Source organism: Schistocerca nitens, chromosome 2 (genome assembly GCF_023898315.1).
Source record: "Schistocerca nitens isolate TAMUIC-IGC-003100 chromosome 2, iqSchNite1.1, whole genome shotgun sequence".
Classification (NCBI taxonomy): domain Eukaryota; kingdom Metazoa; phylum Arthropoda; class Insecta; order Orthoptera; family Acrididae; genus Schistocerca; species Schistocerca nitens.
Window position 1 is genome coordinate 1,113,325,122 of NC_064615.1, and position 19,036 is coordinate 1,113,344,157.

Below are 19,036 nucleotides of genomic sequence, written 5' to 3' on the forward strand. Positions count from 1 at the left end.
TCTGCTCCCCCTCTCTCTTCCCATCTCCCGTGTCTGTCCATGTCCTTCTCATTTCTTCCCCTCTCCATCTCCTACTCGCTTTTTTCCTGTACATTGGGCCCTGTCTCTCTCTTTCTGGCTCCTCTTTAATCCCTATCCATGTCCAGCTCCCACTTCCTGAGTTGCATGCTTCCATCCCCTATTCCCTCCTTCACTCTCCACGTTATCACCCCCACCCCAGTTAGGAGCCTGGTGCTCGTTACCTTCACAGTGTTTGCTTCCGGATCGTAACTAATAAATGTACCACATATGACCAAAACCGTTCCAGGGGTCTAGGATGATCTTTTCTACCCATGACTTCGCGCATACGCAGATGTCGAATATACACTCCTGGAAATGGAAAAAAGAACACATTGACACCGGTGTGTCAGACCCACCATACTTGCTCCGGACACTGCGAGAGGGCTGTACAAGCAATGATCACACGCACGGCACAGCGGACACACCAGGAACCGCGGTGTTGGCCGTCGAATGGCGCTAGCTGCGCAGCATTTGTGCACCGCCGCCGTCAGTGTCAGCCAGTTTGCCGTGGCATACGGAGCTCCATCGCAGTCTTTAACACTGGTAGCATGCCGCGACAGCGTGGACGTGAACCGTATGTGCAGTTGACGGACTTTGAGCGAGGGCGTATAGTGGGCATGCGGGAGGCCGGGTGGACGTACCGCCGAATTGCTTAACACGTGGGGCGTGAGGTCTCCACAGTACATCGATGTTGTCGCCAGTGGTCGGCGGAAGGTGCACGTGCCCGTCGACCTGGGACCGGACCGCAGCGACGCACGGATGCACGCCAAGACCGTAGGATCCTACGCAGTGCCGTAGGGGACCGCACCGCCACTTCCCAGCAAATTAGGGACACTGTTGCTCCTGGGGTATCGGCGAGGACCATTCGCAACCGTCTCCATGAAGCTGGGCTACGGTCCCGCACACCGTTAGGCCGTCTTCCGCTCACGCCCCAACATCGTGCAGCCCGCCTCCAGTGGTGTCGCGACAGGCGTGAATGGAGGGACGAATGGAGACGTGTCGTCTTCAGCGATGAGAGTCGCTTCTGCCTTGGTGCCAATGATGGTCGTATGCGTGTTTGGCGCCGTGCAGGTGAGCGCCACAATCAGGACTGCATACGACCGAGGCACACAGGGCCAACACCCGGCATCATGGTGTGGGGAGCGATCTCCTACACTGGCCGTACACCACTGGTGATCGTCGAGGGGACACTGAATAGTGCACGGTACATCCAAACCGTCATCGAACCCATCGTTCTACCATTCCTAGACCGGCAAGGGAACTTGCTGTTCCAACAGGACAATGCACGTCCGCATGTATCCCGTGCCACCCAACGTGCTCTAGAAGGTGTAAGTCAACTACCCTGGCCAGCAAGATCTCCGGATCTGCCCCCATTGAGCATGTTTGGGACTGGATGAAGCGTCGTCTCACGCGGTCTGCACGTCCGGCACGAACGCTGGTCCAACTGAGGCGCCAGGTGGAAATGGCATGGCAAGCCGTGCCACAGGACTACATCCAGCATCTCTACGATCGTCTCCATGGGAGAATAGCAGCCTGCATTGCTGCGAAAGGTGGATATACACTGTACTAGTGCCGACATTGTGCATGCTCTGTTGCCTGTGTCTATGTGCCTGTGGTTCTGTCAGTGTGATCATGTGATGTATCTGACCCCAGGAATGTGTCAATAAAGTTTCCCCTTCCTGGGACAATGAATTCACGGTGTTCTTATTTCAATTTCCAGGAGTGTATTTCACACGTATTTGCACACATCTCACCTGTATCTCTAGCACATTTCACCATGCAGTTTCATTTTCACGCCACTGAATGTTTATGACGTTGTATCACCTGAACTATGTGTTATAGAACGGTATAATTTTGTAGGTATAGGCAGCGGAATATATGAATACTGTCTGTGAAATGTGTTGAGAATACTGTTAATACCAAAGAAGTAATAAATTTAAATGTCATGCATAATACAGCAGGTCTTCCCACATCTCAGTGTTCATGACGTCAAATCTTTTGAACTATGTGTTGTATAATGATTAATTTTGTTCGTACATTCGGTGGTATATGCGAATAATGCCTGAAAGATGTAGCGCATTCTATCTGTAGTAAGCAAGTAATTAATTAAAACGTCGTTCATATGTGGCAGTCTTATACAGGAACTGCGAAATGCTATGGTCGCAGGTTCGAATTCTGTCTCGGGCATGGATCTGTGTGATGTCCTTAGGTTAGTTAGCTTTAAGTAGTTCTAAATTCTAGGGGACTGATGACCTCAGAGTGCTCAGAGCCATTTTTTGAACTACGAAAATGTAACAAGTGGTAAACTTTTCAGTAAGTAATTTTGCGGGGACTCTCAGCGAGAAAAATTTTCGTAAAGGTTTCAGATTATGTGCAAAGCTTTTTGCAGGTCACAAAGTGCGCCCATAAAAATACTGGATAAATAAAATATGGATATTCGCACGATGTCGGCCACAATGCGTTTTCAGTACTACATCCACACTTTCAAATGGTTCAAATGGCTCTAAGCACTATGGGACTTAGAACTACTTAAACCTAACTAACCTAAGGACATCACACACATCTATGCCCGAGGCAGGAATCGAAACTGCGTCTGTAGCAGCAGCGGGGTTCCGGACTGATGCGCCTAGAGCCGCGCGGCCACAGCGGCCGGTACACCCACACTTTGATAGGTATATTTTTCTTGCCTCCACAGCGATACTTTCCAAGCAGTAAGTACCTTGTTTGGTGGAATCGGTCCAGTGATTTACGAGGAGATGTGGAACTTACAGGCATACATACATTATATACATACAAACATAAGTACGTCCATATGTATGTATTTATGAAGGCATGTGTTATAAGTAAAAACGTTTTATATTGCAGTTTTGGGTAAAAAGTTGACCAGTCTGGTGTGGCCGCAGAAGACAGCGAAAGAATAGCTCAAGTGTTAAATTTCGCTCCTAATAGATCATTCACACAGGAGAAACGTACAAATATATCGTCCTCCTGTATGGGGAACATTATAAAATAAATAAAATAAAATATAATAAATAAAATATTTCAATAATTCACTATTTGTGATGTATATGATTGTGATTGGTTGTAATTGATATTTCCTTATCTGGAACGTGGACGTTTAATTATTCGGAATCAGACGCTTGACAATGGCTATTTGGTAAAGGCAATGTTACTCGTAGTTGACCGTGAAATAAAACTGAAATAATCGGACTTCGTAATTAAATCGTTTCCAAAGACTGCTGCGGTAGGTACGGACTCATAATCTAATCTCAATATTACAATGATTTGCCAGCCATGCCAATACGTCGTACAGAGGTGATTGTCTACTGAACATAAAAAAGTTACATAGTTAGTTAAATCAGATATATTCAATGAAATTGCCTACAGTTCATAATCCTACTTACTTTTACAAATACAAATTCTTTTCAGAATCGAGTGCCTAGTGTGGTTGCAACTCGCAGTATTCTTCTATAGCATGAAAATATGGCAGTGTGCCAGACAATAAAATAAAATACGTGCTTCTCGCACCACTTCTACCAGAGCTCTCCTTCTTAATCCAACATAAGAGTAACGTAATTATGCTTTTGTTTTATCAGCGACACAGCGCTGCAGTTGTGTGCCATAGGCTTTATTTATTTGTCACTGATTATTTATTTAATTAATATTTCGCGTTTCCGCGGAAACTCACGCTCGGCATGCAAATGTGCCTTTATATTGCCCCCTGAATTGCGAGGCGAAAGGACACACCTGCAGGCGAGCAATTCACCTAAAGGCACAAGAAAATCTAAGTTATCTACAACTATTTACATGACTTACATTACACACATTATACACAATATGTACAAAATTTGAATGACGCGGGTGCGCCGTAAAAGTTCTTATGTTGGCAGATAGAGTGCGCGCATGCGCAGAAGCGTCTGTGTGACTCCGGCACTGCCGTTATATTGTACAGTTAGATCACGCGGCACAGTATTGCAGTTCATATTGTTCGTGTGCGCGCGTTTCTAAATCGTTGCACAAAGAAAATATTCAAGCAAGATTTCATATGAAGACTACATTCTATGACAGGTAACTTAGTTTTAAATTTACAATATTTGTTATAACACAATACAACTTAGATTGTTGAATGTTTCTTAGTTACATAGTATTGTTTTGAAATACTTCAATGAAAAATGTCCGTATGTTTCAGGTGCGTTGACCTATACACATCGTGACGTTATTTCAGTTCATATTCACCTGCTGCACAATAATTTTTTACAGGTTAGTGTCGTCGTGGTAAAGTTTTTTGATCACAGTAACATCGTTGTATAACAACGTGATTAATAAGCGTGTCCATTTCCCATTTCCATTATAGTCGTTGTGCTACAGTTCATTGTGACAAAAAGCATTTTTTATTACAGATCAGACGTGACCCGTCGAGTAATTGGTCCATATGCAGTTCGTTTTCGATATACCGTGGAAGCTTGGTTGCAGAACCTCGGACGGCACATAGCTGGCGTCGATCCTTGGACAGTCCAGGTAAGTGTGTCCGTCACATTTCGAGAACATTCTGTTCCCTGAAGTTCCAACCAAAATTCTTCCACTCGTCGTGTTGTTTTCTGGACAGGCACGTTGTGACCATTTAATCCAGTTAACATCTTGAAGTTAGGTACTGTAGTAATGTCACTAGACGATGCACGAATTATGCACTTCACATTTTCAGTTTTTTTTGCTGAATATAGCTCACCTAAATGTTCGTAGTTATTAATCAAAGAAATGGTTCATCGCGTTTACATAGGTACGATGCATAATGAATGGCATTAACCGTTTCTTTCACATAGGTTTCTGCGTGGTTGCAGAGTTAGTAATGTTCGTTAATGTCCGTGAACAGTGGTTCACTATGCAATGTCTTTTTGGCACTCGTTTTGTTCCAATTTTTTACATAGTAACAGTTACATTATACATCATTGAAAGAAAAATAAACATGAGTAATCATACATATACACGTCACATATTTTCTTAGCATAAACATAATTCAGTTGCACATAAACATGTTTACATCATCATTACATAGCTATGGGTTATTACATTGTGTCACATTTGATTACATGAATTGCAGATATTGACGTCCTCTTTATCGGTTTTGCTGGAATTTTATCGATGTTTATTTTATGATGTCATCTGAAATTAAGATTGGTTAGACACAACATTCATTACATCAGTAGGCAAGACCAGGCATTTTCACTACTCAATAAATATTCAAAATAATAAGAGACGGAAAACTGTTCGATTTCTCGCGTTTTGTGCGTGTGTGTATAGTGTCTGTGTGGCCTTGACTACTGATAGATGCTTTTCGTGTTGAGAGATGTGCGTCTAATCTATTTTTCGAAGTAAAAGATCGCTTCACAGATGACGTCTGTCGGTTCGTCAGGTGTCATACCAAGTCAGTGGTACCTACAGTAACAAATGTTTCGTGAAAAATTAATATATCATTCACTGCTACGTAAACATAAATTTTATTTTAATATTCCGTCTTCCAGGTGGTGGCGCGCGCTGAAAGAAGAGTTCTTCTGCCTTCAACTGCGTCACTGGAACCGCTGAAATGAAAATTTCTATACTACTTATTATCTGTGTTGTAGCAACAGAGTTTTTCGAGTTGCTTAGCAATGTTTTGATGGGTATGACTTTGACATTATTCCGCATGAAATGCTCTAAGATCTCGGTGTGCGTATAGCCCAATAATTTTGTTAGTTCTACGATGTTGTAACAGATACGCACCAGGATGCGGTATGTTAATAATTATATAAGGCCCTTCATATAGCAGACGCCACTTAGCGTTGCGTCGTTTTAGTGCTACAGATTTATGATGAGTACGAAGTAGTACAAGCATTCCTACCTCGAATTTTTGTTTTCTTTTTATTGTGTTTCTGTGATGTTTGTTTCGTATCTGTGCGTGATGTGTCAGCGTAGTCAAAACTTCTTTTATTTTCTGTTCTGGTGTGATTTCCTTGTCTGACAACTTAGGTAATGGTTCTATCCACTGATCGTTCTGTTTGCAATTGAACATGATCTCGTTAGGTGTGTAATTTGTATCGTAAATATTTAAGTTATTGTGTACGTCTTCGAAAAGACTTAGGTAGGACACCCAATTAGTATGTTTTGATGAAATATAGGTCCTCATGAATCGGTTTAATTCTCGGAAAAGTCTCTCAGTCGCGTTACATTGTGGACTAAACCTCGAAATAAATATACTTTTAATGTTATTGTCCTTCAAGAAATTTCTCCATTTGTACCCAGAGTAGTATGCTGCATTATCTGACAGAATTGCTTTAGGTTTTCCCACGTGCGTCAGGTAATCACTTGAGAATCTTCGTATTATAGCACTTGCAGTGGCGGATTTTAAAGCATAAAGTTTTACATGTTTAGAAAATATATCGTAAAAAGCTAAGATATATTTGACGCCTCCAGAGCTTGCTGGATGCGGTCCACTGATGTCAGTACACAGAATTTCCAGGGGGTTTACTGGATAAAATAGAATGTAAATCTGTTTTTGTGGATAAATTCTGAGGTTTTGATTTTTGACATATGACACATGTTTTCAGTTCCCTGTAAATTTTTCTTCTCATATTGCTAAAATAACAGTATGTGCTGATCTTTGCTAAACACTTTTTCGTCCCATAATGACCCCAAACTAAGTGTGTGTGCCAAATCAGATTACGTTCAGACTCTTTGGGAATGCATACACACCAGTTAGTAGCATTTGGATGTCGGCGATAAAATAACACATCATTGTGTAACTTGTAATACTTAGTCAAAGGATGATTGTGTTTTTCTACCAGTAATGTTATTATCTTATACCAGTGAGGATCAGATTTTTGTAATTCAGCCATGTTTCTGCACATATCAATATAATATTGGTGATACTGCTTATCTTGCATTAAGAGAATCCTGTAGTCATTTACATTTTCCAAGTCACTGTTGGTATCATTCATACCTTGTGGAAGTCTAGACAAAGCGTCTGCAATGGTGTTGTCATTACCTCTTATGTATTTAATTTCAAAAGAGTAGTTCTGAAGTGTAACTGCCCATCGTGATAGTCTAGGATGTACAAGTTTACAAGTTAACAAAAATGTCAGGGCCTGGTGGTCAGTGTAAATTACTGTATGTTTTCCAAATAAATAATAATTGAATTTCTTGAATGCCCATACTATGGAAAGTGTTTCTAACTCAGTAGTGGAGTATGTACGCTCACATTCAGATAAAGTACGACTCGCAAACCCAATAATTCTTATCTGTTCCTTTTCTTTATTCTTTACAACTTGAAATAAGCAACATCCCAAGCCAGTACGTGAAGCGTCACAAGTCATACAAAAATCTAAATTGAAATCTGGATGGCTCAATAAGTTTGCATTCACTAAGGCATGTTTAATTGTATTAAAGTCATTCTGGCACTGTTCTGACCAGATCCAAACTTGATTCTTTCTGAGTAGATTTAGCAGATGTTTACTGTTCAAAAGTGGTTGTGGCAAAAAACGTCTGAAAAATGAACATAGCCCAAGGAATGATTTTAACTGCTTTTTAGTTCGAGGGCTAGGAAAGTTTCTGATAGCATCTAATTTACTGGGATCAGGACGTATGCCCTGTGAATTAATGATATGTCCTAAATATTTTATCTCACTGCAACCAAACTTTGATTTTCTAAGATTGGCTGTGACTCCAGCTTGTGCAAATTTTTCTAAAATTCTTTGAAGTGTGTCAACGTGTTCATTCCAAGACTGTGTAGCTATCAGTATATCATCTACATAGTGTGTGACTGTCTCAACTAAATCGTCGCCAAGCACGGTATCCAGGGCTGTAATGAATACCCCAGAACTGACATTCAGTCCGAAAGGTAGAACACAAAACTGATAGGTTCGCCCCCCGAACATAAATGCAGTATATTTCCGAGAATCAGGAGTGATACCCACCTGCCAAAATGAATTAGCGAGATCTATTGTGGAAAAATATTTTGCATCTAGAAATTTCTGTAATTGCTCTTCTAAATTTTCGGGTTTTGTGTGAACTGGTAAAATTATTTCATTAATTGCTCGTGCGTCTAACACTAACCTAATGCTTCCATTTGATTTTTTGACAACAAGTAGAGGACTACAGTAAGGTGAGGTGGATGGTTCAATGACCTTCCAGTCTAACATTTGTTTTAATTCTTGCCACACAGCAGGTCGTTGAGATAACGGTACGTTATATGTCTTGTGGTAGAAGATCTTGTGAGGCTTAACTTCAATCTTGTAGACATACGTGTTGATAACACCTAATCGTTTGGTAAAAACTTGTAAATATTTGGATAACACTTCCTGTAGTTTTATACGTTCATGTACACTGAGAGCAGTAGCTTCATTTATCTTATGATCAAGCAATGTTTTCAAGTCCATTAGCTCTGTGTCAGATGAGTGTGTGTGCGTGTCTTGAATGTCATTGTCAAGTACTAACTGAACCTTGTACCCTGTACAGTGTTTGTCATGCTTTAGAGTTCTCCTGTCCAAATCAATAATAATTACACTGCCTTTATCCTTTAAAATACATTTACCTTCGGAGAAGTCTATAATGCAGTCCTTCTCGCTCATAATATCTATTCCTAATATGCAATTTGTCACAAGGTTTTGTACAACCAGGAATGGCCATTGTACGGTTCCATTACCTATTTTAATGTTTACAAAATCTTGCTTCGTAACCCTACATGACTTATTACCTAGTGCAGTAGTTATTTTACAGTTTTGGGCAGGAAACTCAGGCACGGGTTCCAATTCACACATCTTTTTATAGAAATTAAAAGACAAAACGCTCACAACTGCACCTGTATCTAGGATAATAGTAGTTGGAATCCCACCTACTACACCAGTAGTAGATGCTAAAACAATTTCATTTGTGTTTGAACGACATTGTGTACTGTCTTGCAAAAGTTCATCTGATATATTGTTATTGTGGTTGTATCTTATAAATAAAACAGGTAATTTTTGTTTAGAGTTATTCGGCATATCATTATTCTGTTGTTCAAGTGTGGTGTCAAATAACTGATTAACATTGAAGTCGCCCCCCAAGAATTCTTCAGCCACGACCTGGGGCATAGAAGTGACTGTTTCTAGTTTGTCGGATTAGCATTTGTATTAGGTACTGACACAGATTGAGGTTGTGTATCAGGTGTCATTTCTATTATATTCACATTCGGATATTGCCTGTTGTGATCTCCAAACTTTTGCGGTTGTTGTTGCTGTTGCGCATTATAACTTACCTGTCGGTCGTAAGGTATGCTCCAATTTTGTCCTGGTGGCTGCTGTGGTAAAGCAGTGTTTGAATGAAAGTATTGATCGCTACGAGTCCAGCCTTGATGCTGTCTTGGCTCGTAGTTATTATTATTTCTATTTCTGTTTGTGTTTTTGTTGTTACATTTGTATCCGCTGTTACCGTTGTTGTTATTACCGCGGTGCCTTTTGTATGGATTGCCGCATGAAGTGTTATTACTGTTGTAACTATTGTTTGTATTGGAATACGCGTGTTGATTTTGATTTCCGTATTGAGACGGCATGTGAGTTTGCTGGTTTTGCTGTACCGCGTATCCAACTGTGGGCGCGCCAGAATTGAGTTGGCAAGCCTGCATGTTTTGCATTCCACTAGTGTAAACATTGTGGCTGCTGTTTTGCCGCGCGAAGCGCTGATCTTCAAGTAACATGTCAACCGAATCTAAAGCTGTTAAGAAATAATCTGAATCGTCATCCGGGATATGTAGGAGTTTTTCTTTAATGTTGAAAGGCAATTTGGCCTTCAACGCACGGAGTATATCGCGTATTGCGACTGGTTCGTCTAAAAAGTGTCCCATGTTCAAGTATTTTTCAAAATATCTGCGTAAGTTGCCATTTTTACTGTTAAAATTTTCAGGTTCTAGAATTTGTCTTCTGAGTCGCTCCTGGACGGATTGCGACCAGAATTTGTTCAGAAAAGCACGCTCAATCTCACTGTACGTGGTACATACGTCAGCTTGACTGTATGCCCAGACAGCTGCATCGCCTTGGATGTAACCGACAATATATGAAATCTTTTTCCGGTCACTCCAAGTGCGTGGAAATGCGTTACTAAAAGATTTAAGAAAAATCACCGGATGAATGGTTCGTTTTTCTGGGATAAAAATCTGAAATTGCCTGTGTTTCATTAAGCTTTCTTCTTCCTTCGCATTGTGATATTGATTTATTCCACTGTAATTACTGCTATGTTCAGCTGGCGAGTAATTACGATAATGTTGCTGTGGTTTACCATGATAATAGCTTGTGTTTGTGTTTGCACATCGTGGTATGTATTGTAGTCGTGGTGTGTTTTGTTCTTGTGTGTTTGTCGTGTGCGGTATGTGTGTGTCATACTCGAATGTATATTGGTTCCTGAACTGTGCATTTTGACTGATATTTTCGTTACATTCAGTCTGTGGTCGATCGGTGAATTCTCTCATGGGTGCAGTGACGGATTGTACTGCATCACTGATCAGCTGTTTGTTATTAGTCATGTATTCCGCTACGGAGTCGTGCACAATTGTTGGTAAATTTTCACGTAAGCATCTATCAAAATGTTTGTCTTTGTTCACTACCCAATCATGAAATTCTTTATTAATGTTTTGAAAATGAGCTGTTGCATCAGATTGTAAGATGTCAGTCAGGTGTTGTTCAACATTGTCAAATTTATTCTGCACGTCAGTAATTCGTCTTTCAAGGTTGTCGTGCACTAAAGGATATGTTTGAATTTGTTCAGTAAGAACTTCACACGTGACATTAAGGTTTTTTACTTGTGTCTGTAAAAGTGCTACGTCAGTTGTAGTCTTTTCTTGTCTCGTATTAAGCTGGGAAAATTTAGCACTGAGTTCATTCATCTGTTTGGTCAGTGTGGCGTCTATAAGTTCCACACGTTTACATAAAGTGTCATTACCTGTCTTGAGTGCTATGAGGTCAGATTTAATTTCGTCATTTTGTGTCTTTAAGGTTGCCATGTTCTCCGCGTTCTGTTTCATTAACATTTGTAACATGTCGGCAATGTTTACCGTTTGCAAGGTCTGTGCCCCCGCCGCGTCATTAGACGTGACGTCATGCATTAACATGGGCTCTGACTGAGACTTTGAAATTTTTGTGGTGGACGGGCTATTGTCAAAATTTCCGTCAACACTTGCGTCAATGTTTGATAAATCGTCACTACCGGTCGCTATCGTAAAGTCATTTTCTAACATTTGTCTCTCGTCCGAGTCGGATTGTGTCTGAATAGTACGTCTTTGCTGTTCCATTTTTGCGTATTGATTTCTAGTTATTACCATGCCACACGTGATATATGTTTCAAGAAAATATTTGACACTGATTTTAAAATAAGATGCAGTTGAGCATGAATAGCTCGTAGCAACAATGGCTGTCCGTTAATTTAAAAATATAAACTGAATTTGAGATTATTGGTAATGGCTGCTGGCCATGTTACGTCATATCGTACAGAAGTCGGCCATATTGTACACTCGTGTATTGGTATTGTTGCATACGTTATTGTTTAGGGAAAAGTACTGAGAATGGAATTTATTACTGAAAACTGTTATGCGCGAAAGAAACACTACAGAATTTACTGAAAAGCTAATACACTGAATTTATATGTCTGGTCAAGCCTGCTAATGCAAAGATGCCGCGTCTTACCTTATTTTGCTGGAAGTTTCATTGCGTCTTCCGGCAAAACTTTAGAATTGGAAAATATCTTCAGATTTTTGTTATCTCTCATACATTCACGTCCAGGTCCAGAAAGTTGATTTTTGACATGAAACAAAAAGAACAATGTAACAAATGACAAAATAACAAGTCCGACACGCAGTCGCCAATATAAAATAAATAAAATAAAATATAATAAATAAAATATTTCAATTATTCACTATTTGTGATGTATATGATTGTGATTGGTTGTAATTGATATTTCCTTATCTGGAACATGGACGTTTAATTATTCGGAATCAGACGCTTGACAATGGCTATTTGGTAAAGGCAATGTTACTCGTAGTTGACCGTGAAATAAAACTGAAATAATCGGACTTCGTAATTAAATCGTTTCCAAAGACTGCTGCGGTAGGTACGGACTCATAATCTAATCTCAATATTACAATGATTTGCCAGCCATGCCAATACGTCGTACAGAGGTGATTGTCTACTGAACATAAAAAAGTTACATAGTTAGTTAAATCAGATATATTCAATGAAATTGCCTACAGTTCATAATCCTACTTACCTTTACAAATACAAATTCTTTTCAGAATCGAGTGCCTAGTGTGGTTGCAACTCGCAGTATTCTTCTATAGCATGAAAATATGGCGGTGTGCCAGACAATAAAATAAAATACGTGCTTCTCGCACCACTTCTACCAGAGCTCTCCTTCTTAATCCAACATAAGAGTAACGTAATTATGCTTTTGTTTTATCAGCGACACAGCGCTGCAGTTGTGTGCCATAGGCTTTATTTATTTGTCACTGATTATTTATTTAATTAATATTTCGCGTTTCCGCGGAAACTCACGCTCGGCATGCAAATGTGCCTTTATAACATACGAGGTACGACAGTATAGTAATGAGACTGATGTGAAAAAAGTTGCTTACCGTTTTAGTCAAGTTTAGTGTTGTCTCCTTAAAAATAGTTCCCTTCTGATTGTACACACTTTTTTCAGCGCTTCTGTCACTGATGGTAACATTTCTGGAACTCATCTTCTGTAATATCCTCGTCATAGCGTTTTGGACATTTTGTGCTGTCTGAAAATGGTGTCCCTTGACCGGCGTTTTGACTCTTGGAAATAGAAAGAAGTCACACTGAGCGATATCTGGTGAATAAGGTGGCTGTGGTAGTACTGAAATTTGTTTTGATATTAAAAGTTGCGAGATGAACAGAGAGGGGGGAAGTAGGACTTTGATACAGAGAGGAAAGAGTAGGAGACAGACAAGGGGAGGAGGAGATGGCAAAGAGAGAGAGGCAGGAGGAGATGGTAAGAACTAGGGGGGACAAGAATTAATGACAGTGCAGTATGGGATGGCGCATTATCGTGATGCAGAATCATACCAAGATCTTCAATTATTATTAGACTAACCGTTTCTCAGTTGATGTTCAGTTCTTCTGCAATCATTTTTACAGATAATCTTCGATCAGATCGTACGAGTCTACGCATCCTGGCCAAGTTGACATCCGTCCGAGAGGTTGATGATCGTCCACTGCGGTCTTCAACATTCGTTCTGCCTTCACTAAACATTTTATGCAAAGAAAAACTTGAGCACTTGACATAACCTCCTCTCCAAAAGCCTTCTGAAGCTTACCGTAAGTTGTCGTCGCGATTTCACCCAATTTAACGCAAAAAGAAATGGCATTCCGTTGCGCAATATTATGCGGTTCAATTTCCGTGACGAGAGACACAAACACGTATTAACTTATTACAGCACAACTCACGACTGAGCAGTTGCATCGATGTGCCGATAGGACTAGAAGCAGCTTATAGACCAATGTCAAGGATATAGTGCCTACGCAAGCCTGCAGGGTTGCTACATCTTGCAAATAAAATCAGTCTCATTATTTTGTGGTCGCAACTTGTATGAATAAGCATGCCTACAGTAGAGGAAAAGCTGAAAGAGTTGGAAGCAAATAAGTCGTCAGATCCAGATGTAATCCCATTTCAGTTTCACAAAGAGTACACCATGGCATTGGCCCCTTCCTCACCTTGCCTTTATCACGCATCTCTCAGTGGTCCAAAGTCACAATCGACTGTACAGAAACGCATATGACTTCGTTATACAAGAAGCAAAACTACAGACCAACATCCTTAACATCAGTTTGCTGCAGAATTCTTGAACACGTTCTCAGTTCGAATATGATAATTTCCTTGAGCCAGAAAACATATGTCCACAAATAATCACGGTTTTAGAAGGGATTGTTCGAGAAAAACTTAGCTTGTCCTTTTCTCACATAATATTCTGCGAACCATGGATGAAGGGCAAAAGGCAGATTCCATACTATTTCTAGATACCGAAAAAGTATTTGACAATTGGCCCCACTGCAGACTGTTAACAAAGGTAACATATGGAATAAGTTCCCAGATATGTGAATGGCTCGAAGACTTCTTAAGTAACAGAACTCAATGTGTTGTCCTCACCGGCGGGTGTTCACCAGAGAGAAGGGTATGTACTGTACTTCTCAATTAGGCTGTCCCACAAATTTGCGTTTGCACCATGACACTGGTCTCAGTATCTCATTTCACGATTACATTCAAGGTTGTGATCGGCGACAGCTGATTTGCTTGGCTTAGTCGGGTGTGTCCATGATGTTCCTCGACTGTTCTGACAATCGCCACATGTGAGACACGTCAAATTCGCGTGGCAAATGATACAGACCCGGATTTCGGAGATCTGGATCATCTTTAACATTGCAGGCAATACTTTTCATGCTTCCGTAGGAGTCCACCGATCATGATCAAGAGGTGTAACTTATCTCCATTCCTCCTCATAAATTTTGAAAAGAACTAAATTATAGTTCTCTACACTGATCATGCCATGTAGGTCCGAAGGGCATAAAACAGGCTCTGCAGTATCGTACGTATCCTCCCGCATCGGGCCAAAGAATTTCTGGTAAAATGTCTCTCCGGTTCGGAAATGGATGTGTGAGTACAGTTTCTAGACGCATGGTTGACGACATATGGAAGTCTGGGTCTGGTCGTGAGCCGTGCACGGGTACCCAAATGGTAAGGCGACCGCTCGCGATAAGCGGCAAATCCTGGTTGCAGTCCCGCTCCGGCACAAATTTTCATTGCCGTCATTACATTCTACAAATTTTCATGATTTGTACCATTGGTGGGGCTCTGGAAGGCCTAAGTGTATTTAGCTGAAATACGTTTCAGTTGTGGAAAATTCTATGTAAATTAGACAGTGAGTACGTTCTCCTCATTGTAGTTAAATGACGGTACCTGGTTAACTTGTATCATTAATAAATCAGTTCTCTAGTGTTTTGAATTGCTGACGCTGTGTATGTTGCCGATATTCTAGCATCGTGTTGTTGAACTGTCTATTTCCTGCGACCTATCGTTGACTGGCAGAATCAATGTTAGGTTACGCCTGTCCCAGGCGACATCTCGTTTGTATTTCAATTGGGAACTGTGTGCTGAGTTGGGCCCGGTTGACTCCAATACTGTTCCCTCCAGCCTGTGTAATTAATTAGCTGTAGGCTTGTTGGCTTACTTTGTGCACAACTTTTCTCTGTAAGGCAATGTCTATTTTAGCGTTTACCGCAAGTAATATTTTTCTTATTTTTGTTAATCTCGGGCGCACTGATAAATTGGATTGGATTGCCAATAAACAACGTTGAAGATGACAAATATTTACCACCATCCCCCCTCACAACCCTCTTCTCACTTACCAATTCCAACGTTTGCTGCGCGAGGGGCCCAATGAACTCCAAAAGCCACGAATAAGGAATAGGTCCGCAACCCCTCAATAAAGTCCAGCGTTCAAAGAAAGTAGCACTCTACGTACCAGAAGAGAAAATTAAAAGAAATTAGTATCCTAACTGTGGATTTCTTACGATGTGCCATTCAAGACTGGCGACAGGGAATAGCACAAAGGACAATGTAATCATAAGTGCCCTACACCACACTACCAGAGATGGACTCGCGGATAATGTAGATGTAGATATGTTTATTACGTCTTCGTTCCTGACAAACAAAGGCTTTCTTAGCGGATATTTGGATAGTATTACGAAACCCAGCGCAGATTTTTAGAGAGCTATAACTGAGTCTTTTCAAAATTTATGAGGAGGAATGTATGTAACTTACACCTCTTTCCGAATCTGTTAAGATGTTGAAAGATAAACATTATAAGTCAAGTATTTACGAACCTTAAACACATCTTTACGAGATTCACTTTTATAAGTATCATAGGGATTAAAAAATTCCAGCCAAAGAGTGCTGCAAACTGGGCCAATAGTCTCTAGTACTACAGGACAAAATTTCTTAGTGAACTATAATTTATCTGTTAGTCATTTAATACGCCATAAAAAGTCCTAAAACATTCTTGAGTGAATTTTAAAAACTAGAAAATATAATTTTAAGTATATGGTTCTAAAGAAAAGAAGCAGTGTTGTTTATGTTTTCATGTAGATATCCAATAATGGCCGAGTATTGTCATGTTTCTTAGAATTAAATACTCATATTTCTTAATGAACAGGTAATGTAGCATATGAAGAAGTACTAGCAATCAGTGATGAAAGAGTCTATGGAAAAGTACTTGTCAGAAGACAGCGCGGATAAGTGTAACATTTGCTGTGGAATCCATGAGTCCTCGTAGTTGGCTTGGTGTTAGAAGGAACAATAGAGGGCACAAGTAGCTGGTACACAGAGCCTACGATGCGCATAACAGATTATGGAGAATTCTGCGATGGAGGAACTGTGGACCCAATTATAAGATCGATGATTGAAACAAAAAGAAAAAAAAATCGAAAATCCCATTTCGAAATATTATCACGAACACGCAGAACTCAAAGGAAGCGCCGTTCGGAAAGTGAGACTGTAAGAACGATTGCTCCCAGCACTAGACCTCCAGAAATGTCAGTTTAGGAAACAAGCCAGTAGACGATGATATAAAGAGGCGTACAGTACGACTGGCCGTGCGTTTAGCGGAGATTAAGACAATCCGTACTTGGACTATCTTAGTGAGTCGTCGTGTGGGATACTTTTTACGAGTTTTGCCGAGAAGCTGTCGAAATTCATGTCGCTAGCAGAAGCAGTATCAGCACCGTCGGGTTCTCTGTAAAGTGCACTTCTACTTCCTATGATTCTAAGTGATGAAACGAGAACGTATATTATTCGTAATAACGTTCAAAAGGAGTGCCATTATGATGTATTTATTTACTAAATACCACAAACTGACAATATCGACATAATTACCAATGAGTAACTGAAAACTAACAATTTCCTGAGAGAATGGTGCGACAGAAGGCATCATATTGGCGACTGGACTATTGCGCACAGAATTTACTTTGTGATATTTTGTAGCCTTTCCTACATTCTCATTGGCTTAAACATTATTTATTTATTTATTAAGATAATCGATTCTGTAGCGTTGTTATATTGTTGTAAGAAAGTACTTACGTCATTCTAGGCTTCTCCTAATATCTGTATTGGAAACGAATTTTATTAGCGAATATTTATTAAGCAAGGTTACTTGCTTCGCGCCAGAGTAACTGTACTTTCCCTACCTACCTCGCTGCATTCGGCACCTTCCACCGGCAGCGCCATACTGTCCCAACGAATCCTTCAGCCAGCGTGGGAGCCGAAATCTTACTCCCGAATGACTCCGTTCTGCAGTAAGGCTTTACTTACTGCAGACGCGATACAAAACCGGATCAGCTCCTAAAGATTCATAAAGTTCCGAAAGGTGGCGGCGCTATAAGTAGCCTTCAAATTGGAATCTGTACGGGGGTACACTCAAAGCATAGAGTTGTCGTTGAGTTTCTTTTGGTGGAAAATCAGAGCACTATTGATATTCATAGGCACTTGCAGAATGTTTACGGAGACCTGGTAGTGAACAAAAGCATGGGCGAGGCGTCTCTCATCACCGCAACAAGGTCGCGCAAACCTGTTGATCTACGGGTCACAGTCAAACACGTCGCGGCACAACTGAAAGTCTCTGTTGGCAGCCGATGTACTGACACGAACGTCCACCAGTTGGGGTACTCAGAAGTGTGTCCGCTGGGTTCCTCGTCGCCGAACAGAAGACCATGAAGAGCAGCGAAGGATCATCTTTACGGAAATACCTACGCGTTATGAGGTTGATCGTGACAGACCCTCCCAGTAAAGAGGCGTAAGGCCCTCGTATTGACCGGATACTATGTTGAAAAATAGGATTCTGTGCCCAAAGGAAAGGGGAATAATATGGTGTATTGGAATCCTTAATAAAACCAACCTGCTTTTAGAAAAAAAGTTTAGCATTACTTATTGAACACTCACGTAGTTCACCTGCCTGGCCTATGGACTGCAATTTATCGGCAATGAGCTACTCAGAAGTAAACAAATTATTTTACTCACCATGAAAATTGTTCCTCAAATCCCACCATCTTATGCCACTCTAGAGTAATGATTGCCAACCTTTCTGAGGCCATTATCCCTGAACGACATCCTGTATTGTTTAATATCCTGAATGACATTTCGGACCCAGTTAAACACTAGATTAGAAAAAAATTAACACTCATAATCTTAAAAGTGAAAACTATTTGTAATATTTTGTTATTGTTCATACAAATGGTACACAGACGTCTTTTATAAAACCAAGTAATAATGAGTCAATGTGGTGTATGGTTATGCTTATTTGAAACAATGTTTTTAGTATTTGGTTTTCTGTAGGAACGGCAGGGATTCGTACATCTGAACACTGCAATGCATGGAAATAGCCAGGGTGGGCTTCTGTCCAGTAGTGGATATCTAATGACTGGTCATGGTGCTCTGTTATTATAATATATGTCAGAGTCGACAGTAATGGACTCACTAGTGAATACTTAAGTGGGCTCTAATTCACCTGAGAGTTTCAAGTTATCCGTTAGGAAGTATTTACCTCTCCGGCAGGAACTACCCCAGCATAGAGAATTGCTGCCGAACTTAACATTGAAGCCTGAGACTTTCCCATCGTGCACAGGTATGTGGATTGAATATGTTGATTTTTATAATGAATATTTTCAAGCTCTAAACTCCGTGACTGATTCGTTTTCGAGAAAATCTTCGGGTTAGCGAACTGGAATCCTGGGAGGCATCAAAAAATGCAAGGCCACCCTCCAAAAATGAAATGATGTGGGGAATATATTTCTACTAGTGAGACACAAGTTATCACTTGACGCCTCTGGATTTTTTCTTGTGGGGATTCATAAAAGACATTGTTTATAAAGACTACATCTGAAGATATGCGAGAGAGAATTGTCAGAGTACGTGC